The following is a 25,751-nucleotide window of genomic DNA, read 5'->3' on the forward strand; positions in this document are numbered from 1 at the left end:
TGGTATGAGGTCAAGGACAAAAGGGATATGAAGGTCATGATGTACTGATCTGTTGGAAACGTAATAGGCTGCATTAACTATGGTTCTAAGGATTTTGAGTTGTAATTAATTAATGAATTTCCCCAACCTTCGGATTAAATAATTAACTTAATTTTAAGATTACATATTTCCCAATTCTATCGCTTCGGTGTAAGACTAAACAGACAATTAGCTTTAACAGTTAATTTTTTTATTTATAACAGTATACATTTATAAAGACATTATATATTTGAGAAATTTATTTAACAGCTATTTGATAAAAAATCTATGAATGAATGTTAGATTTATAGTTTATGTAAGTACTATTTCCAGGAATTTCTATCATAGACAACCTAATTTGCTGAAATTTGTGTTTCTTTTTATTTTATCTTTATTTTGTTCCTTTCTATAATGAAAATGGAGTCAATCGAATATATCAGCCGACAAAGTCAAATATGGATATGTGGATACCGACCCGACGTTTGTTGCTTCTTTTGTTTACCAAGAATACCAATCATTTGTACAATTAGCATTAGGTTTGTGGCAAATACTAAACGAGTAGCATAAGAAATAATTTAATCTAAAAAGGATATCCATAGAGATTGGATCCAACTAATGGAACATCCATCGTTGACAATTTTATTCACAAATCCTTAAAACTGTATCGATTAATATATCTTTCTTTACTTATATAAAATTATAATTACTTTGTAAAACAATTGAGATGGTAGCTGTAAAAAGGGCGTTCGAGCTTATGCGCCTTTTTTGTGGAGTACTCATTTTTAAAACATTTGTTCTGAGAAAAAATTGGTTTTATTCTAAAATGAACGTGTTGTACATCCGTCTACCATATACCAACCACCTTCCACTTCTAGTCTTTAGTGTCCTTGGTTTTTTTAAATATAGGTTCCGATTCCTGCCGTAAAATTGCGAGTAGTTCTGGATTCGACTCCACTTGACCCTTTACACTTGATTGGAAGAGGTTAGAATTGACACATCCGACAAAAAATTGCATTTTATTTTAATATGAATGTGTTCGAAATAAATTACCTTGCACAAGAGTTACTATATATAATTTTGTTTCTATATTGTACAAATGGTTATTTTGAGATATGTATTTAATCTTAGCAATAAGGTTAACATCTAAATTATAAAAAATATGTCATAAAATCTAAATAAAACAAATATTTCGAGATATTACAGATTTGAAATGTATTGTTCTTACCCTCTAGAAAATGTATACAGTAAAACACATAATCATTGTAATACATGTCATAAAATCCAAGTAAACAAAATATATCGAGATATTACAGTTTTGAACTGTATCTTACTCTAATTGCTAAGATTACATGAATATATCAAAATAATCATTTCTTGAGATGTTGGATTGGCACAACGACATATCAAATCAAATATTTTTTTCTTTTTCCAAACGTTCCACTATTAAAGTGAAGCAGCGATACTTTGTCAAGTCAAATTTTATATATATTCTAACCTTTTCCAATCATGTGCTAAGGGTTAAGTGTGAGTCGAATTCAGTACCACCCACAGTTTTAAGGAAGGAATTGGAAGCTATATTAAAAAGGACTAGAAGTGGAAGATAGTGATAAAATTCAGTATGATTTGGGACCAATAAAACGTATATTTAAGAAATAATTTTATCTAACAACAGATTCGTAGAGATTTATAAAAATTAAAAATATATCTACAGTTTTCACTAATGAGACATAGTTGGGAATTTTATTCCTAATTCCTTGTAAGGTTTGTACAAATCTTGGATTTGCGGCAAGTGCTAAACGTGTAGCATAAGAAATAATTTAATCTAAAAACAGATTCATTGAGATCTACAACTAATGGAACATCCATAGTTGACATTTTTACTCATTATTTCTTAAACTTGTATCTATAACATATATTTCTTTACTCATATAAAATTATAATTACTTTGTTAAAGAATTGAGGTGGAAGCTGCAAAAAAGACGTGTGGCAGGCACTTTGCTGCTTTTTTGTAGATCTCTGGGAATCTATTTTTGGGTGAAATTATTTCTTAAATATATGTTTTACTGGGCCAAAATCAGAGCACTGAATTTTCTCAGAACCTTTTATTTTGTCTTATGTTTTGTGCTAATAGTTCTGCAGAGATAGTTATTTTTATTATTATTTTAATTACATATATGCTGAAGTCTTTCAACGACATGAGAAGGGTGGAGTGGAGGTCGCAACCAGAGCCACCCGCAGTTTTAAGGTAGGAATTGGAAGCTCTATTAAAAAAACCCGAAAGACGGTAAGGACTAGAAGTGGAAGGTGGTGGTATATGGTAGACGGCTGTCGGGAACTGGCCCCAAGTTATTAGGATTGCGGTGGGCAGTATTTTATAGGAGGGCCTGCCGAAAGTGAGCTGCCGAGGGCACACCCCCTGGGGGGCCGGGGGTGGGGGCAGCGGGGCTAATTACGATATTAGCTCGTGGGGGGAGGCGGGCGAGGGTAGAGGGGGCGTGGGAAAGGGCGTCGACGAAGCCGATTGGTCGGCCGGCGGCCAATGACAGTGAGTGGGCGTGGCGGAAGGCGGCTACCGTGCAGTTCCCACACAGAGATAATTGGGCCTCCGCAATTACCCGCTACCCAGGGGAGAGCGAGGCAGTCTCTACTCAGCTCCCGCATCGGTAACTGCCTACCCCCACCACTCCATCACTCCACTCCGTTGTAGCGATCAACTCTAATTATACACACAAATCTCTGTCCGTCAGTACAGTCACAACAACAGGTAGTCACATCTTATATATACTATATTATATTATTTATATGTCTTAATCCAATATACAAAAAGCTCTATATGTGCCACTAGCTACTATAACTATATTGTTTTATCAATATTAGTAAACTCTCAGGTAAGTTATAGCCTCTCTCATTGTCTCTTGTATATCTCATTGCCACTCTTTTTTCGTGAAAACCATTTTTATTTAATGAAAAAACCAGACCGTCTCATGATAAGTGTTTGATTAAATTTTTTATGAAAGTGTTTTTATATTTTATATATTTCAAATGTATATGTAAATTCAAATTTCAGTCAAACATAGACTATCCATTACATATATGCTATTATGTCTATAATTTGTGTATAAATTTCAATGTAATTTTTAAAGGCGTTATACCTTTTTGACGTAAAATGATACAAATCTGATTTTATTGATTTGTGAGTTTCATATAATGCAGGAGTTTTTTACTGTCATGCCATTCTTTTTGTGTTAATCAATTTTTTTAAAGAAACCAGTTCGTCAAATGACAAGTGTCCCAATGAAATTTCTATGAACCTCTGATTTTTTTATGACAGTATTCTTATTCTATAATATATGCCATATTTTATATATATGATATCAAATATCTCTATATTAACAATATGACTAGTTGAATGCAACTGCAAAAACTAAGATACAATAAATCTCTCGTATCTCATTGCCACACTTTTTATTTAATGGAACAAACCGTCTCATGGCATTATTTTAAACTTTTAATTTTAAATAACAGTGTTAAAATTCCAAAACATGCCTATCCATTATAAATGTGCTATAATTTGTGTATAAAATTCAATGTAACTATTATAAACGTTTACCTTCAGACTAGATTCTTTTGATATCCAATTTTCTGAGCTCATTTCTTTAAAATTACCAAGTTTTTCATTTATTCTATTAATATTAACTTTGAGATAAGCTAGGATAAATTGGTTATTTTTACAAGAAATATACAGATGCCAAAGATTTTCTTCCTACCTTTAGCCAATCAAAAGGCGTACGATAAAAATGTTACTTATCAGATTTTATTGATTTATGAAAACTAATTTAATTTTATGGAGTATTTTTTTACTGTCATGCCACTATTTTTTTAATCAATTAATAATTTTTATTTAATCAAACAAACTAGTCCGTCATATGACAAGTGCTTGAATGAAATTTCTAAAAACCTCTTTTTTTTATGACATTGTTTTTGTTCCATAGTATATGCCATATTTTATATATATGATATCAAGTATGTTCATATTAACTATATATCTATTTGAATGTACTGTCAAAAATTTTTATGTTATGAGAAATATCAGATGTGTAAATGCTGCTATAAAGTTTAATCTTTTAAAATGATTCTCTAAAAAGTATAAAATTTCGACTTATTCACCCATAAAATATTAATTATTGTCAATATTAACTCATTAAGTTTTTTTTTTATTGCCTACCTCTTCGATACCTCATTGTCACCTAAAGCCATCGTTTTTGTGCTAACCAAATTTAAAGTAACTCGTCTGATGACAAGTGCTTCAATTAAATTTCTCTACACCTCAAAATTATTATGATAGTATATTTATTCAATAATATATATTATCAATATATCAAATATTATTTATAAACCTACCTGGTTGTAACTGCTACATTACTAAGTTACTATGAATCTCTCATATCAACAAGACAACTCATGATAACAATTTTAGCAATCAAAAAGTTTATGGTTAACATAATCAAGCGGAAAATATCAAGTTTACATTATGCAAATTTTATGATATTCTTTATACCAGTAACCAATCAAAAAAACGTGTGATAATTTTCAAATTCTATTGATTAGTGGCTTCGTATTGTCATGCCAAATATATTCACATTATAGATATAAACTTGTATGTAATTGTTAAAAAGGTTTTGCTAAAAGTACGAATTCTCAGAGAAGTGTCAAATGTGAAAACACACCTATATATAATATTTAATCTTCTAAACTGATTCCGTAAAAAGTACGAAATGTTGAATAATTACCTTTGAAAATTTTAATAACACAATATTGACTCTCAGGTAAGTTTTCGCTATCGAAACCTCTCTCATTGCATCTCGCATATCTCATTGCCAATGGATAGGCCTGTCTTTTTCTTATTATGACCTCTTTTATTTGAAGAAATAAGCTATAATAATAGTCTTTCTCTATTTTCATATCTATTCTATTCTTAAACGTAATTGTAAGAAATTTTTTATTAAAAAATAATCGTAATATTTTAAAATTTCTATATAGTTTGAAATTTAGACTTATGCACTTAGAAATACATTCATTATCAAATTTCAGGTAAGGTATATATAACTATATTTTTGTAGTTTATATTAATATATAACTATAATTTTTCATTTATGACATAAATTTTATTACATTTTATTAAACAGGTTGTTATTTTAAGTATTAAAACACGAAATGTATGTTGTACTAATTTTATGGGTTTTTTTTATCAGTAACTACTTGAAAGAAGAGTGATAAAATGTTACTCAGATTTTTTTTATAATGACAATAAATTTATTTATTTTTGTTTTGCGTTGATTATTTTTATTTAATGGAACAAATTAGTTCCTGTCATGACAAGTTCTTGAATAAAATTATTTTAACCTCATAATAATAATATTCAAATTTTAAAACAGCCCCCCTTTTATATATGTATATATGTGCAGTTAAATGTCTGTATAAAACATAATACAGCTAATATAAAATCAAAGTAACTGAACAACTTTTCGACAACGATTCCTATGATGTTTAAACTTCAGAAATGATTTCCTAAAAAGCATTAACTTTGAGGTAAGTTAAGTTAAAACTACATCGCACAACTCTATAACTTTTCATAAATGAAAATCAATTTTAGTATGCCGGTTATAAATATTTACAATACATTAAGAAATGTCCAGTTCTATTTATCAGTAACAACGAGAAAAAAGGAATGATGAAATCTTATTTCTAAGAGTTTATTCATCAATGGTATTATTCTGTCATAAATTTTGTTTGAAAAAAAAATAGTTTAAATATATAATAGTTAAAACGTTAATATAAAAAATAGTTTAAACGAAAATCGACTTGTCTCTTGACGAGTAGTTTTATGAAATTTATAATTATAGATTTTCGCGATTTTCGGACCTGTTTCTGTGCCTGTTTTAACCATGAACGGATGATTTTGGACAAATAATAGCTCATACAGTTATAGATTAATTATTCAACAATTTGAGACCAAATTTCTCTCTGCTAACATAATAGAGTTTGAGATACAGTTTTTTGGATGTTGGCAAATTTAAAAACGGCCAAAAAAAGCTTAGATGCCTGAATTAAAATTTATTCAGAAACACTATTCTGATTTTCCTGAAAAATAATATTGTACCGTATGATAATAGTAACGTATCATTCTTATCTAATAATACATAATACACTTTTTTATAACGTATTCTAAAAAAAAAAAAAATTCGAAATCAAGAAAAAGTTCATTAAATCCGTTTTATATTATTAGATCAATAATATCTAGGCTTACTAATATAATTTCCTTATGGCTTTCAAGTAATTTATGATTTTAACTCATTTTTAATTACAAAATACATTCAAACAACTCCTAACTTATAATATTTATTTCAAAGCATAGAGAATTCAAGCACTTGGGAACAGTCCAACCCTCCCTTAAAAAAATGTATGAACGAGGCAAGAGTATCACTGGACCATTTAATTTATTTTCAGTCATTTACTTTTATAAAATCATAAAAGAGTAAAATATTTTAATTAACAACTAAGATTGAATTAATTACTAAAAATATTATATAGACTTTTTTTATTGTTTTCCATGACTTTTTTTCGGTGTGGCCAGAAAAAATTTGATGAGTAAAGTATTTGTGAAACATGAAAAACTGATATTTGGAATGTCTTTGTATGTATTCTCCTTCGTGTTTAAGTAAAGTTAAAAAATCATATAGTACGACAGTACTGTCACGACAACGTCAAAATTTATACGATGGTAGTTGGTTACGACAGCTGTCACTTTCACTATCACAGTGCAACCTGAGCTTTGCCCTCACCTTCGCCCCCCTCACAGTATTACCAAAGTGCCGGCGTCTATGTTCCAAACAATTAAAGACTAGAAATATACCATGGCAATCTATAGTGAATTTTTGAAGTTTAAAATCTGTCCATGGAATTATATTCGCTCCAGGCTGAAGTATCCGAGGTTTCGCAATAGCCCATAAGTCACCTGACTACAGAGTCTTATGAGCGAATTCATTTTCAGTCAGTCATTCTGATCAAATCACCTCCTTCACGACAGTTGGTTTAGTAACAGTACTTAATTACAAAGTACTATACCATTAACTCTTTATAACGTGTAGTGGTAGAGATGTAATTAAATTTTACAATACTTCATGACAGTATATAGGGATATAAGGGATGAATAAAAATACTTTTAAATCATTGATTCAATCCTATAAAGAGCTGTTCTTTACTGCTTTATTAAAAGTTTTTATTTAGTATAAATAATATTGAATTTAATAATTAAGTTATTAAACGGTTTTCTAGGTAGACTTTCACGGGCATAAATTTTATTTTTAGTGCCAAAGTTAGTCAAGAAATAACTGAATACTATAGTTCAAACATAATATTTTGTTTGTGGGCTCTCATATTAAAATCAGCCATATAATTCTTAGTTGTATTCATATTTATTCATTACCATTATAATAAAAAAAAAAAATGAAATATTTGTCATTATAACTGAGGTTAACATTTATATATTTCCCGTTTCTTGTTTGTTATCATTTGTTTTAATTATTTTTGTATTGATATATGTTTGATTTATTTATATTTTTTTAAATGTAAATTAGTTATCTTTTTTAAATCCTATTTATTGCTATTATTCTATTGTGCAATTTAATTTTTTGACATTTTAGTTTTTAAAGCGTGTCGTATTTTGTTTTTATTTGTTTAGTTTACTAGGCGTTTTAATTACTTACATATTTTGGTACATGAAAAAAATAAAAAGCAAATTGTTTCGATTAATAAATACCATATATTGATTTTTTTTACTGTATAAAAATTCAGGCTTAGATTATAATTATATTTTTATTTTATGTCTAAAATTAAATAATGGAACTCTAGTGTTGTTATTATTTGAATTGTGATGTTACTAATTTTACCTTAATTTTTAGTTCATATACAAATTTTGTTTATTGATAAATCACAACCTTGGGAACTAATAGTGGTAAACGATCACATTCATTGTAAAATTTTAACAAAATAAATAAAACATTATATATAAATGATCGAAACCTCTACGTGTATAAAAACATAAAGATAAATAAAATGAACGTAATCAAGCATATCGTATTTTTTTACTTTTCTGATTTCAAAAATATTAGAGCCCCTTTATATGTTTCAGGACATGCAGAAAATAAAAATAATTATTTATTTTTCAATTTATAACCTATTTTCTGCAATTTATATAATATAGATACTGGCAATCTTCCCAGGCCGGGCCCGCCCCACTAAGACACCCAGGGAGAAGCGACCCTATATCAGTTTTGAAATAATTACTTAAAATGTGAAGAGGAGACTTTAAGATAGTTAAATCGAGCAATACATAAAAATCGTATATTATGATCAGAATACAATTTTGAACTAATAAAGCAATAAAATAAAAGCATAAATCTAATAATTAACACCTATTTTTATTATGTCCATCTTCTCTTTCTTAATAATATCGCTCTCTGCTGTGTATTTACTATAAGCGATTTCAAGTGTAATAATAATCTTAAAATTTTGTCCTATAATTTATGATTTTGTCACAAACTATATCGATTAATTATCTTGCTAGATGGACGCTATCGATTTTGAAGAGCTTAATAACTAGTAAGGAAATGAGACGGTCATAAACTAACGGAATACTTGCATAGCAAATGTGTTTGGAATAATATACATCTCCCATACATAATGCATAAGAGCACGTACGGAGCTAGCTGTCAAATAGATTTTATAGCATCTTCTTACGGGTATAGTCATCGCAACGGGGAATGAGAAAAAAAAATTGCGTGTAGTTACGACGAAAAAAAAAATAGCAAAAAAAGTTCAACGTTCATTGATTATGCAAAACGATCGGTTGACGTGTGTCGAGCAACTAACTGCATATGTTAATTTAGGATTTTAGGTATTTTATGAGCTTTTGAGGTCATAAAGATGCAGATGAAACAAGGCATCGAGAATGATCATGCAGTTTTTATGATTTTATTTATTTTTTTATTCGTTCATTCAGGATATGGCTGAAATACCATAACAGCTTCATTTGGAAATGTTGAAAATGAAATAAAATCAGTCTAATTTTTTTTTTTTTACTTTTAGAAAAATCACTCTTCTCAAAAAAATATTTATAATCGATGTTTAAATTATCAATTAAAAAAAAAATTTTTTTCTTCTATTTCGGGAAATTAATTAATTTTTACTTATGTACACTAACATTATCAACGTTTCAGAGCTATTTAAAAAGATCTTCAGGCCTATTTAAAAAAAAAAGATAGTTACAAATTTTTTTATTGTATAAAAGTTTTGGATTATAGCCAAATTTTCTTTTCTTTTGCTCATTTAGTTTAATTCCTCCTTGAAATTTTGTGATTTCATATTTACATATATACAAATAATAACAGTCATTATATATTTCACCAATAATTTCTTGTAATTAATTACCCTTTTCATCCCTCTTACTTGTGTTATTTAAGTTATGTTTCTTTTTATCTTTGGTAATGTTGTTAATTGCTATTTCAGAGATGTATTTTACTAATTATATCCGTCCTTACTAAGTCTATTTTATAGTTTACTTCTTGTTTTATGTTTTTCAAAATCAAAATTTTGATTAACTGTTTTATCTACGGCCAGTGCTGATGTGTTGATATTTTCAGAATTTTTAGTGTTCATTCTGTTTTTTTATTATATTTTTGATGTTGTATAATATTTATCGTTACGTTGTATGGATTTTATTTTACATAGTTGTACGATTTATTGTAAATGGATATTCCTAATTTTACTTAAAAATATTACTTTTTTTTATTCTTAAAAATGCCCCATGAAGATAGACAGTCCCAAAAGTCGACAATGTTAGTGTACTGATATAGAATTAATATAATGAAATTTTTTTTTGTTTAAGCCAAAGGAAGTAGATTATTAAGCCATTTTCCCTCTTGTGGGCCAGTATAAATTTTCTTTTGTCTCGAGTTGGTTCGCATCTTGTTGAATATTTTTTAGACCAATACAACTTTGAAAAATGATATAATAAAATGAATAATTTTAATAAGAAGGCGAATTAATTCCCCATACCTCTCCAAAAAAAAAAAAAGCAAAAAATTACATACTTTTCTTCTAGTAATAAATTCGGTATACGAAAAATTCGTTATTAGTCCGTTTTTGTCTGGGTTAGCTCAAATCGGTCGAAAATATCTGAAACATCATTTTTGAAAAGTATTTTGTAGTGTAGTATGTTGTTGCATTTTGAAAATATTCCACTTCTCTATAAAAAATTAATATAGGTGAGGAATTTTCGAAGTTGTGGTAGTTTAAATGAGATATTAGCCGTTTGTACCGTGGGTGGATGCCAGGAGACAAAAAAAAACAGGCTGAGTTAAGTAGGCTGCGTAACGCGGTTGCACTGCGTCATCAGACCTTCCTCCACCAGCCTTTTTTATACACTTCCCTCAAGATCCCCTTTTATTCTTCTCTATACCTCCATTCTTTTATCTTCTTTTATTCTTTTTTATTATATCCTACCGTATTATATTTGAATATTAAGCAATAGGTAATATAAAGTATAAAATACAGGGTGTTTCAGAGTTAAGTGTCCACTGAACATATGAATTAAGTATCTTAAAACGAGAAAAAAATCCCCAATAATATGTCCATTAACAGCTTGCTTAGAAGATATCCACGTACAAAAATTTTCAGTTTAGACTATGAATTATTTAGGTTATGATAAATCAATAATCCAACTACTTTACAAATGGAATGTAAACGTAAAAATTTCATATTAAAAATTTTTTAAAGATATTATTTTGTGTATTAAGGCAGACCCTCTTATAGTATAAGAGCCCAACAAGAGAAAAAAGGCAGTTATTTAACACCAATTTCTGATTACTTTAATAAAACATATGTATAATTACTGCCAAAATTGATTACTGTAGGTAATGTACCAAGTATAGGTAGGGGAATAAAAAATGTTGGTTGTTTCAAAATGTTAAAAAAAAAAAATTCATTCGGAGCTTTATATCTTTAAAACTACCAACAAAAATAGAAAATCTAAATAACATTATTTAAAGTAGTGTAAATTTGCTAAAATATAAGCCCTAATAGAGCTATTTACGTTCAATAGTTCCAGAGATATAGCTTTTTTAAGCTATAAGCAACATTTCATAAAAATATACTGAAAAATCAGTAGTCAATATCAGAGGAACCATTCGACGTACAGATGTCTATTAGCACTCAAATTAAAGTTTGCTTAATATTTTATAAAGTAGTTTATTACGTTTATCTTTGTAGAAGTAATAGTTTTTATGATATTTGCTCAAATGCATTGATTTATAGTTCGGACATAATTTCATGTGCAAATGTTATATTCATATGCGTATATCATAAAAACTACAACCCTTACGAAGATACGTGAAATCAACTTTTTTATAGTAAGTTAAATTATCTTTATGTTGAGTGTTGGCAGACATGTGTACGTGTTATGATTCCAAAGATATATTTTTTCAATAATCAAAAATTGTATCCGAACAACTAGAAATTAATATTTTGTGAATTTATTTAGTCACACATCATAAAAACTACTACTCTTACAAAGATGGACGTAATGAACCACTATATAGTACATTTAGCTAGCTTTAATTTGAGTGCTAATAGACATCTGAACGTTGAATGGTTTTTGAGATATAGATTTCTGAAAATAAATTCACTAACTCCTGATTTTTCAGTGCATTTTTTTTTTTTTTTATGAAATGTTACTTTTTAAAAAGCTATATCTAGGAAACTATTGACCTTAAATAGCTCTATTAGGGATCATTTTTTAGCAAATTTATTCTACTTTAAATAATGTTCTCTTAGATCTTCTAGTGTATATTAATAACCTAAATTCATTACTAATTAGGATCATTTAAATGTAACAATATGTTTACTGCTGCTGTGGAAGAAAAATTTTGAGCCTGTCTTAATGCTAAAGTTACTCACTTTGAAAACATTTAATCTGGATGTTAACATTTAAATTTTATTACTTAAGTAGTTTCAGTACATATTATTTTAGTTATTATAAACCTGAATAATTCATATCTATGATGATCGTTAGATGTGAATATCTCCTAAGCAATCCTTTACTGGGAATTTTTTGCTTGTTTTGAGATCCTTATTTTTAGTTAGAACACTTTACCCTCAAAAACACTGTATAGCCGATAACGTATAAAAATTACAATTCTTAATAAGCTTAAACATTAAACCTTTATTCAAGAACCAAGATATTCAAATAAGGCTGAGTGAACCCGCTTTAAAAGTAAACCGTGAGGGAAATCATCATCTGTATACCTTACGAAATTTTCCAATAATATTATCAAAAATAAAAGTAAAATTAGTCTTAATTATATTTTTTACTCAGGATATCGCTGCAATTTCACCACCATTCAAAAAAATTCAAAAATGAAATTGAATACAACTAGAGTGTTTTATGTTTTTTAAAAATTTATTTGTTTCATTACTAGAAAAATTATTCATCCGAAAAAACCATCATACGCAATGAATAAAGTATTCATTAAAAAATAAATCATGTGTTACTTTGGCTTCATATTTCTATGAATAAAAAATATATTTATTTTTCTTTTCTTTTATATTTTATTTTTATTTGTCCATGGTTAACAGAATCTACTTCTTATTCTTTAACGCTTTATTCACAACTATTTTATCACTTATTAAAATTACATTAATTAATAATTATTAAATTTATACATTTTTTTTGTGAAATAATAATTATTAGTAGTTATTCATTTAGAATAGATGAATACAATTATTTATTATTTTATTAATACTGAAGCATAGGCTTAAGCGCAAGTTGATTGTATTGTATGCCACATACTTCTACAATCCCCGGATTTAAATTTTTCTGTAAGAATTTAAGTTGTAATATATGGAAATTTGCATAAACAAAATTATAAAAGAAGACGCGTGGATCGAGACTCCCTCCAACCGTCAGGTTACGCCATCATACGTAACCCTGCATTCTTGACCTCGTTAACACAACGGCCTGTCCCAGGTGGCATGTTCATTCGAATCTTGGGATTCGAAAACCGTCCCTTGGGTATCGAGAATTTCAACTATTCTACAAAGATTTTGTTAAAAAAAAAAAAAAAGAATTATTGAAATTTATTAAGACCTGGATTGAAGTTGCGAGTGACTTTCTCCAGTAGAAAACGGCGTGCCATACCCTGGACTCCAGCCTGAGACATCAAAGACTACCTGGAGGCTTTAAATCCTCTGCATACCAAACACTGGTCCGTCCGGCATCTGCATTTTAAATGCCTAATTTTATCTCATTCCGTCTCCCAAGCTGTTAATTCACGAATACCGATGCATTTTGTACCTGTAAGATAAATTAAGATGTCATTTATTGATATAAAAAAAAAAAAAGTAATCACAGAATAACGTTCCATAAATTTATTAATCAGCCATAATTATCACATTAATAATATTCATTATTCATCTGTTAGTGTAACATATATATTTAAAAAAAAATGATTAGACCGAAATCTAACAAAAATAGTATTTACAACCAAAGCCTGTTTATTCAAAGTTTATTGTGACTTGTCTATATTCCTATTATCTTTAAGTATCCTTACGAGATGGTATGATCCGTGAATAAAATTTAAAAAAATTGATATCAGTGAAAGTAATGAATAAAAAAATTAATTTTTTCGATGCAACCTATGTATCTGAAAAAACCACCATAAAACCCATCTTGTTGATTAATTACAATAATAAAAAGAAATAAGAACCCGTAGATATAACCATTGTTATATTGTTTTAATTTTTATTTTTTTTAGTTAATTATTTACCAAACTGTAAAACATAGTTGAAGTGTAATAATTATCAGAGAAAAAATAATTCCATAAGATTGTATTTAGTATATATTAAAATTTCATATATATAAAAAAGCACAAGTTTGGGAAATCTTAATAGTTAACCCTAATTCTAAAAGTACTTTCAATTTCTATTCACTCGTTTCAGATCAAATACACATATTTTTTATTCATATTTATTTATTTATTGATATTTACAGCTAAATATAAAATATAAATATGATTACATTATAAACAGTTAATTTAATTATAATGAAACTAATTACTAAAGTAAAACAAAGATCTGTTGATTACACATAATTTTCTTTTCTAATTAGTACATAATTAATTAATTTTCTCAATTTTCTTTTCTCTTTATTAATTAGAATTTTATTTTTAAAAAATAATTTACATGACCAGCTTTCTGTATGTGTATTTTTTTTTTTTTTTTTTTAAAGGAAAAAGCAAATTAAAAATTAGAAACTTTTCACCTTGATTTATTTGGAGGTTTCTTTTTTTGTTCAGGTGACAACTGCTCATATAATCATTCATAACTCCACCACACTAAACTTTAACATAACCCTTGGAAGCTAGGAATGTCTTTTCATTTATCCTACATTGACAAAATATAGATTGTTGTGTGAAATATTAGTTTGAAATAAGTTAGCTGTTACCATTTATTTTACTATAGCTACCATCTTAGCCGGGTCTACAAGTAGATAAATAAAAAATGTGGATGTGTTTAGTGTTAAGGAAATAAAATCTTCTGCTACCTTTATTTGTCCATAATTCCCTGGATATACGCAATAGATTCGATGACGTCAATTATGACAAAAAAAAAAACTTTATGTTTACTGACTGATTCAGTTGTGCAGAATGAATGAATTCGCTCTCAGGACATTTAATTTTTTTTAAAGCAACTTTTTTGCGGAGGTGTGGAAGCCATCAAACGCGTGGAAGGTTGTCCGTACGGGTTCCGCGTTCGGAGACGTGGGTTCGTTAAACGCCGAATTTTTTTTTCCTCTTTCTCCTTTTCCTCATCCTCTGTTATTTTTTCCTTTTTTTTTATACATTACCATAATCAGATTCAAGCCATAAAGATGGTTTGAGGGACACCCCGCCGCGTTGGTGGCCCGCAATTAGCAAATGGCCTGATACGATCTCCCGGAGGCAATATTCCACTCAAACGAAATGTCAAATTTTATTCACTACTATTCCGACTCTATCAATCAACTCTTCTTGCAATAATATTTTACAACTTTCCAGTCTTAATAAATTGTAACAAAAAAAAAAAAATAATAATAAAATCCTTTTTATGCACCATGTCGAGTGCATGGGAAATATAACTGCATATTTATTGAACGTCTTAACAATGAACGGAAATAATGTCCTTGTGTTTTACAATAATAGGCAATAAGTATTGAAAGACAATAGTTCAATATAAAAAAGAAATCGTCTATTCACATCTATTTCTCTTATGTTTCACCTATTATTTATTAAAATGTATGCAAACGCATTTGAATCATACATATCAAGTTAATATCCTTGATATCAACCAATGAATAAAAAAATACTCTTATTATTTAATTTTTTAAAAATTTAAATAAACAATTATTAAAAAAACTAATTCCAATAAATCTCGACAGAAATTCGAATCATGAAAAATAAATTCAAGTGACACTAATTTTATATTACACAAATTTGCTCGAAAAAATTACGTATTACTCTTTTTGAGCAACAATTTTATTTTTGATGCATACAATTTAATAATTAAACTAAATTTCTCATATGTATGCCAATAATAATTATTTTTATTCTCATTTGATTTATAGTTTAAAAGTGACAAATTTGATGTATAGTTGCAGGTTTCCATTTATTAATATTATAAATTAAACAATAAAGTTGTTTAAACAGTAGGATTTGGCTGTTTTATACACATTTTTAATTTTTAATGCATGCTTTTCTGTTTTTACTACACAAAGACTTACTGCCAGTCAAAAATTAAAGAAAATCAAATTTTTGTTGTTAACACCCAATGTTTTAAAGTTCATTAAGTAAATATGTATTTTTATTATTTAATAATATAATTAAATAATAAATTTAAGAATAATTATAAAACTAATAGTATTCTATAATAGTAAGATAGTAAGGACTATTCGATATAATTGTTAATATTTTAAGAGACATTTCTGTTAACTGTAAATGTTTCTTTAAACTCAAATATAGGTACAACAAAGGTACAGTTAGTCCCATTAAAACATAATATCATTTATTAAATAAATCAAATGGTATACTTGTTTAGTCTCAACACTTTTTATTAATCAATAGTCCAACGTTTCGGCCACATCGGCTATCCTCAAGGATAATCTAAACATTTAACAGCTTATTATACATTCATTTGTAACAATTATAAGAACGACATTATCACTAATAATATAACGTACCTTCAAATATAAATTCTCACGTCACATCCAAATTTAAAAATGTTTTGCAGGCTATTCTGCCCAGGTCATTAATTATAAGTTAAAACCTTATGAAAAAGTCAATTATTAGAGAGTCATATTAATTATTAAACTTATGTTTAGATACCTATTTTTTTCTTCATTAATTTTTAAAACTTTTAATTTTCGATTAATCTACACTATCACTATTATATAAACAAACTATTTATAACCTTCCATACACTCAGGTCAGCCTTGTTATTAATTTAATTCCAATTGTATTTTGGTCTCAATTTGTATTTATTCCAATTATTAAAATTCATATTAAAATTAATTGTAAATACTAACAAAAGTTTTTCCAATATTTTTCATAAATTTATTTTACTTAAAATCTCTGCATAATGTTGGTTTAAATTCCTTGTATATGTTTTAAAATTAACTATAGTATCATTATTAGTATTTAATTTAGTTGTTCATTATTACATATATTTATAGTAGTTCTAAATAAACGAATAGACATTTAGTTCTGAAACGATTAAAATAGCCAGTCGGTAACGTCATTGCTGATTACAGGCAAAACAGTGACTCATCGTTTAGAATCATTAATGAATTTTCTTAGTCATGGGTCTAATGACATTTTTGGTTACTTTTTTATTTATTTATATTTTCAAAAGAGTTTTATTCAGTAGATTTTTTCTTTTTTGGAATAGAAAACTCAACTGATCTTTACAATCTTGAAAAACCAATTTTATTGTTGTCTCGGCGTAAAAATAAATTTAAAAACTTCTACTGCTTTTTAAAATTTATCCTTACTTTAAGTGTTGACATTATGACTTATTTAAACCAAAATTTTTTAAAATCGTTGAGGTAAAAAAACTTCCAAGATGAATATAATCTATTCTATATTTTTCATGGGACAATTGTTCCATACTAATGCACCCTTAGAATCCACATGTTTGACATATTTTTAATTTCCATATTGAAATCATGCCATCATAACATTATTTAATTTATTGTCTTGTGAAAACACAGAATTAAACCAAAATAAATTTCATTTCGACTCTGCCATGAATCCGTGAGAACTCTGAGTATGTATATTTTTACCAATTTAAAAAAAAAATAACTGCTTTTAATTTATTTCGAGACCTTAACATCTCTTTCGTTGCTGATTTGGCCCGAAATATGTATGCGTCTTTTTATTCCAAACTTCTTAACCCATTAGTTCTTAAACTTTCATCCTTAACAATCCCAGATAATCCTCCGAGGCGTCTGAAAAGGAGATGGACCTTTCACACGGAACCTTTCATGTGTTTAAAACATTCCATATTTTTACTTATTGTATTTTTTTTTTGTACAGTTATAAATTACAATAAATAAAAAAAAAAAAATTATTCTGAAAATACATGAAAATCTGTTAGACCAATTGAAAGGAATGTTACATTGCTAAAAATATATACACTAGAAAAACGGTGAATACGACCTGCTCCTCCAAAAAACCACACCTGACAATTCGGACATTAAGTTAATATCCGTCGGTGTATCGCTCAAAATCCTATATAAAACACAAAAACATCATTGCACAAGGACCAAGGCATCAATTTATTCTTTGATGTAAAACATTTTTCCTTCTACTTTAACTAGTTTAATAAATAATGATAAAAGTTGTAACATAACATTAGGGCTAATTTATAAAAATAACAATAAAAATTCTTCTTTAATCTTATTGTAAGCTGTTTCGAACTAATACAATGGATAAAAATTGAATTATTTATTTAAACAAAATTAACCAGTCTCAAGAAAGATAAAGATTATTAATATAATAAGATAGAACAGTATCCAGTGTGAAGTGGTTCGAAACATCTTACAATAAGACTAAAGAAGAATTTTTATTGTTATTTTTAGAAATTAGCCCTAATGTTTTGTAATAGAACTTTTATCATTATTTATTAACTGGTGTAATAGTAGAAGGAAACATTTTTTACTTGGAAGAATAAATTGTTGTTGTGGCCTGGGCAGAATAGCCTGCATGAAGTTGAGTATTTAAATATTTTTATTTCCAAAATTATATTAAGATGTCCCTGAGGATGCTCGGATTGGCCGAAACGTCGGACTTATAAGAAAAATAAAATGTGTTGAGACAAAAATGGATAAAAATTGAATTATTTATTTAAACGTTATTAACTACTTTATTACACCTTAGAATATCTTCAATTTGAGTGCTAATAGACATCTGTATGTCTAATGGTTCCTGAGATAGAGATTTCTAACAATAAATTCATTAACTACTGATTTTTCAGTATTTATTTTATAAAATGTTGCTTTTTAAAAAAATCTTGGGAACAACTAAACGTAAATTGCTCTACAAACACTCATAATTTAGCAAATTTACTCTACATTAAATAATATTCTAATAGGTTTCTTAGTGTTTAAGTAATTTCAAAGATATGGAGCTCGAAATGAATAAATATGAATGACCCATTTTATTTCCCCTAGATATACTATACGCAGTTTTCATTAAAGTAATAAAAACTTTGAGTGAAAGAGCTGACTTTTTTTTTTTACATCAGGTTCTTGTTCTATTAGGAATCGACTAGGCGTGCGTTTCTCCATTCGTGTTTTGAAGTCGTTTCGAGTTTTCTAATAAAGCACAAATTTACATTATAATAATAAATAATATAAAGAATAATAACAATTGGTTTTAGGTTAAAATGAACTATTTAGGCATAAGCAAAAGAAAAAAAAAACTGTAAAGGACATATGGTGTTAAACATTTAAAAATAGTTCATTGTTTTGAATATTTCTTATTGTTACATTGTGATTCGGTTTCAAGGAACGTACTTAACTGTTTTGCTTGGATCAATTGCCAATTAAAATCATTATAACCTTGATGTGGTGACGTAACCATTCTGATAAAAAAAAAGTTAATAACCATGAGGAAAAGTAGTACCACACGGAAACCTTTTCGTAGGTATTATCTGCTTACGTTGTTATATTACCAGATCCCTTGTCCACGTCAGATATTACATTATCTTTTTGACCGTGTCTACGTCGAATCATTGTGTTTAGCACCAGATTATCCATGTAAGCAATGTGCAATGTAGACAGACTACTGTCCAACTTTTACCTCCAACTTTGGTGATCTTTAACAATGACATTTCGACCACACTACTCGCCCAATACCGATTTTGGAATTATTTGATTTAATTTGGCTATTCTACCTTTTTGTGCGTTGTAGTGCTTTGGACAACGAAGTGGAGTTGGTAATAAAAAATTGAGGGGTCTCTAACTAAAACCAGGTATTACTTTTTTCGATGAATTGTTGGTATCTACGGATTCCAAATGAAAATATACATTTTTCACGGCGTTGGAGTATAAGGAATAGATTTAATTGGTATAATGTGATTAATTTTTTCCTAAATTCCTTGAGGATTGCAGATTTTCAGTTAAAAACAACTAAAATAAAAAATAAGTGACTTACACTTTTTTACTCTAACCCAATGGTTCCGAACCGAGGTCTGCTTACTTCATTCAGGAGTGAGTCATTCCACGTTAACTCAATACAGTTTTGAACTTAACAGTCTCAGATTTTCTCCGGCTTTGCACATTTTTGTGTAGGTATCCTAGCCTTTGTTACTTTTGCTGAATAGATGACATTTGACACTCTAGTTGTATCAAATGATTAGGTAAAGTTTCTACCATCTAACTGCTTTTTCGAAAAGGGTTCTGTCAAAAAAAGTTAGGTAACTACTGCTCAAACCTTTCAATTTTAGTATTTGATTTGGTAGTGGTGGTTTTATCATAAACTTCCATATTCTTCCTTCCCATTTTTCATAAGTTCGTTTGGAGTCTTCTTTGTTCATTCAGTCAACAATGTTAACCATAAAAAAATTCATCAAAACATACTGCTGCCTAGGGCTTTTTATTGCGATGGACTATGGGCCGGTTCGTCTATTAATATTTAATTACTTTTTTTTATGTTTATTTCTGTTATGTGTATATATTTGCTATCTCATTTCTTCAAGTAAAACGTGTGATCTTAAAACTTTAAGTACTGATTTTATTATTCCATTATCCTATCTGAGGGTTGTTGATATGTCAACTCCTCTCTGCAACATGCATGGCTTGAGGTACCCCAGGGGTTTGATTCATCCCTAGATTGCCATCCACCTTTACTTTCTTTTTCGTGGGGTTTCCTTGCTTAGTGCTTCTCTGGCAGCTCTTTCGGCCAGTTCATTTTCTATGATCACCATGTGACTTGGAGGCTATATGAATTTTACTAACATCTGGTAGGGAGTTTAGGTAGGAATGGATGCTAGAAATTGTTGGGTGTTCCAGGTACATACAATTTATGGCTTCTAACTGGCTTAACGATTCTGTAATTCTTATAATATTGTAATGGTCAAAGACATAGAAGTGAAATGCATCTACTATTGCATTGAGTTCGACAGTGAATATGTAACACAGTTTGTGGAGTTTAATTTTGATCATTTATTTTTCCTGTAATGGGTCACAACTAATTTAACTCCATTTGAAATTTCTGACAATGGAATTCATACTTTAAGGTTTGTTATTGCTAAACTCGTGTGCAACCTGGTCCAATATAGATTAGGAAATCTTTGTTATTGATTTTATCCATTATCCAATGTTGGCATTCAAATTTGGCAGTTCTTGCCAATGATGTTTCGGCCACACTATTCTTCGGATATTATTTGGCCAGATTGGACAGGGATCCAATATCCAATTACAGAGAAGACTGATTTAGGACCGTTAGTGTAAGTTATTCTATATCAAAATCATCTATCTTTTTTCATATAACGTCAATGACTTTTCAGTGTCTTGTTACAAAGTAATTCCTTCATTGGTTAATCTTAGAAAGTAGCTAGTAATTTTTGAATTGAATATTGAGTACTTATGTTGGGAAAAAAGACAAATGAAACTGCCGCATAAATTTTCTTGTTTGAGATCTCCACACTTTGAATTTCAACAAATTTTGGAATGTTACTTTGTATTTATTACATATCAATGAACGAAATTTTTGGATGTAAATCATAGTCCACGTATTTTTCAGTACCTATTTGACAAATAAGGAGTGAATCATAATATTCTATTGCGTAGTTGTTACTTTTGTATTTAATTGCTTTCTATGTAACCATAGTTTTAGATTTAAATTTTCATTTATTTTTCTTGTTTTGAGTGACCATACATTTTACACCGTTTTTGATTTAGATTTTGGAATTTAAGGATTTGGAAATGACATTTTCTAAGTTCCATGTGTTCTAAATCTAATGACGTCTTTGTGTTGAAGTTATTTTTGAATTTCTCTAATGAAATGCTATGATCTTATGTTACGGCTTAAAATTAAAAGATACGGATGAAACAGTTACATGAACTTTCTTGTTGGATGTCCCACCTTTTGAATTTTTGCAGATTTTCGAATATTCCGATTTCTTGACTTCTACAGACCCTTTTCCGAGGTTTTCTTCTCGCAGATGACGACTCCTGCGAAGATCTTAGAAGCAGAGGAGATGAACCGGGTGGTTGGAGAGGAAGTGGAGTAGAGGGGATAGAGAGGCGGTCTTATCCAGTAGCACCTCCCTCACAGCCGACTGCTACTGGTCTTCCCCACTCCAGCTACTGTTGTCTTTTTTATCAACCCTTTCACAACAGCCAATCACCGCTTTTTTCTTACTCTTTGCCGCCATTTTGTAGTTGCCGCCTCCTTGGTGTGGATTTGGTGAAACTTTTCGTTTTTTTTGGCTGTATTCATTGCTACATAACACTAATTATCATGTATCCATTTTTTTTTAAATACCTATTTAATAATTGCATGCAAAAAAAAAGAAAAAAAAAGTTTTTGGAAGACATAAAACCCAAGTGGACCCAAAATGTAAACCAAAGTTCTCTAAGGTCAAAATGATACTAAACTATTTTCTATACGTTACCGTTTTGGTGCTTCCAATTACAAGGCTCAACCCCGCTTAACCGTCCTAATCATAATCTTGAAATTGCCTATTAAGTAGGAGAGGCAGATCATCCGGAGTCTATAACAGAAAAAAAACTAATAAAAATTGAAATGCACAATAAAACTTAATATATTGATTGGTGTAATGTATTACCCTGTACATAAAAAGTTAAATTTATTAGAACAATTTAATATTATTTTTTAAAAATAAATAGGTGGGTATTAATCTGATTTTGTGCACAAAGTAGTTTGATTTTCATAATTTGTTTGCTCTTACATAATTATTTAGATTATTAAGTTTTATTACTTCTTATTGCCTTTATACAACAAGAAGGTATTTTCTTTCCATATTTCTTATGCAACTTTATTATTTGCTGTCTTTTTATTCTAACCGTTGTATTCCATTACACTTATGTTAGTTGTAACCAGCCCTTAAGAAGACTGGTATTTTTTTTTTTTTTAGGGGGGCAGGCTCACGAATTATAGGTTAAGCGACCAATAGTTATGAGTAGTGTAGGCATTTACATTACAATAATTTACTAATTTTTTTAACATATGAAGAAGTATCCATGCAATAAATATATCAAAATAATTTAACACATTTATATATTATAAATATCAATATGAAGACATTCCAGTCGATACAAGACAAAAAATTAGCTTTCACATTTATAATGAGTGTGGTTGAAACTTTCTTTATTAAGACATTTGAAATTTCATTCTTTGTCAGGTTTCGGTGAAAATTTTGCATTTTGTTTAGACGAATTGATGCCCAATTAAAAATATTACCAACATATTATATGGGACAACTATTTTGTGGCATAAAATATTTATTTTCAACAATCAAATATAGATTAAATGGTCTGGAAGTATTATCTGAAAATAATATTATAAAATGTATATGCATATTAAAAACGATTTTTCACATAAATTAAAAATTTGTATTTTCAAAAGTTTTGTACTCTTTTGTGAAAACTAGAAAAATGTAAGATAACTAGCTTCTTTTTTTTTTTTAATATACTTCAATTTATAGGATTATTTAATTTGATATAGCGAATTAGAAACAAGGGAAGAGAAAATATTATTGAATGAACACCAAGCAACTGTTAAACCATTCTTACATTTGGCATGGTAATATTTTCGTTGTACGTTTCTAAGCATATGTCCTTGACTTTCAAACTTAGATGCGAAATTAGTGTGCGTTATCAGGATTATACAATTGCTAGCAAGGATTTCTTGTAAATGGATAAAATAATAATAAACAAAAATTAAATATGCAAATAAAATACTAAGAAAACTGTATTCATGGAAACTTTTATTGTCAGGGCAATGTATACTTTTAATATAATAAAGATAAAGGAAATAAACTCAAGAAAGGTTTGATTTATTATTAATTTAACAATTTTTCAGTTCGATCTTGAAATACTAAACGATAGGCAGTGGTAAAAAACTTTACTATTTTTTAAATAAATCAAATGGTATTCTTGTAAAGTCTTGTTAAAGCTCTTTATTATATCAAGAGTCGAACGTTTCGGCCATTTTGGTCATCATCAAGGACAATCTTAAATATAAATTTACACCTCACATCCAAATTTAAAAATCTTTCACAGGCTATTCTGCCCAGTTCATTACTCACAAGTCAAATCACCCTATTTTGTCACGACTTGATTAATTTTTAAAACTTTTAATTTTAGCTTAACTTTTACTATCAACTATCATATAAACAGAGAGTTTGTAATTATTATTTTATTCAATTAGCACTATCTATTACAATATTATCAATCACTTTATCAACAAAATATATATATATATATATTTTTTTTTTTTGGTTTCGTGCAAATTATAATAAGGTGCAAATGGTTTTAATATAAAATATAAATTATTAGAATGTAGTTTACTTTTATTTAAGTAAATCGTAATGTGAAAAATTAAATTAATATTATGAAAAATTAAAAATTAACTGATAAAAATATTTTTTTAAATTTAATTCGCCTAATTTTTAAGAATTGTTTAAATTTATTTATGGACTGATATACTTTTTTTTCTTTGTTCCGTCATTAGTGTTTTTGTTAAATTAAAAAAAATATAATAGACATTAAACGGACTGTGATTATACCTTAAGTTTGTATTAAAACACATCTCAAGAAAGTACCCGTGTTACTATTTGAATAAACCTCATTACATTAACGTTATAAAACAGTAATGAAGTGGTTGAATGTTTTAAAATGGAACCTCAGACAAAAACGAAACCATACTACACAGTTTCTGTTAAATACAAACATATATTCCCAATAGGGGCTTTGGAAAAAAAAAAATGTTATAAATAGAGCAAAATTCATATATTTTTTTTGTAATTATTATTGTATAGATAAAAAAAATATTTTAAAAAGTCTGAATGCAAGCATTTTAAAATAAAATGAGCAGGACAAGACGTTGGGAGTTCGTATAAGTTAATTACAGATGGTAGATATAAATGAATGATGATCGAGCGACAATACATCAACTTTCGTTGACAGGGATATTGGCTCTAATATGTCTTGTCAACGCCCACACGAGGACCTCACAATGTCTCTACTATTATACCTCACTTATATAATTTATAATTTAAAAAATCGTTAATAATAAAATATATATATATAGTAATATAAAACTGAAATGACGGATTGGAATAATGACTTGACAGGGGCAAAAAAATTTCACCAAATTCATGCCTGAATTATTTTAAAGATGAAACCCATAATTGTCATAAATAAACTAAGCATAATTTATAAGAGATTGGTAATTGCCTGTGATGGTAAATCCAAATTATATTTTCCCGGACTTGATCAGGATCAAAATATATATATCATCAAATATAATAATTAAAAAATAATTTGAACTTTAAGGTCTCAAAGAAAAGATATAGAAGGTAGGTGAAGCTAATACTAGAATATATAAAAGCTTGTCAAATGCTTTTTTAAAAATGTTTTTTTATGACTCCGTTTCTAGTAATTTTGAATAGGGTACCACCCTGTTCTAACAACCCTAATTTCGAGGGACCGCTGCAGAAATAAATATTGCCCCTACAAGCCGGATTTGAACCGGCGCCTCTGTAGTTCCCAGGCTGCATTTGAGGTATTGACTAAACTATGGATTCGACACACTCGAGTAACCCAAGAATACTTACTGTCAGGGACATCTAGACCAACGTGTAGACAGTGCAACGTACCACTAACTGCTAGACACATACTTACTGACTGCAGGGCATTTGATAGACACCAGATTGCCATATCATTTGGCAACTTTATTAAACGATAATAGTCCTCACATTCCGGAAATATTTGATTACCTTAAGAAAACAAATATGTACGAATATGCATAACTATTTTTATTTATTACGTTAATTAATGTCACTTACTGATATCAATTTTTTTTTTCTTTTAAATTTCATTATATTTTTACATT

At 28.4% G+C, this 25,751-nt stretch overlaps 1 protein-coding gene across 2 annotated transcripts in view; it reads left to right on the top strand.

Moving 5' to 3' along the window:
- The first annotated feature begins 2,620 nt into the window (after nt 1–2,620).
- The window catches only part of drm (drumstick), a 44,741-nt gene continuing 21,610 nt past the window's right edge, over nt 2,621–25,751 (top strand). For both annotated transcript variants that reach the window (XM_014423644.3, XM_014423645.3), the window contains exon 1: nt 2,621–2,782. The gene's annotated coding sequence lies outside the window, so the exon portion shown is untranslated. The remainder of the gene's footprint in view (nt 2,783–25,751) is intronic.

This window comes from Halyomorpha halys, unplaced genomic scaffold, assembly GCF_000696795.3.
Source record: "Halyomorpha halys isolate HHAL.00 unplaced genomic scaffold, Hhal_1.1 Scaffold433.1, whole genome shotgun sequence".
In the NCBI taxonomy this organism is placed as follows: Eukaryota; Metazoa; Arthropoda; class Insecta; order Hemiptera; family Pentatomidae; genus Halyomorpha; species Halyomorpha halys.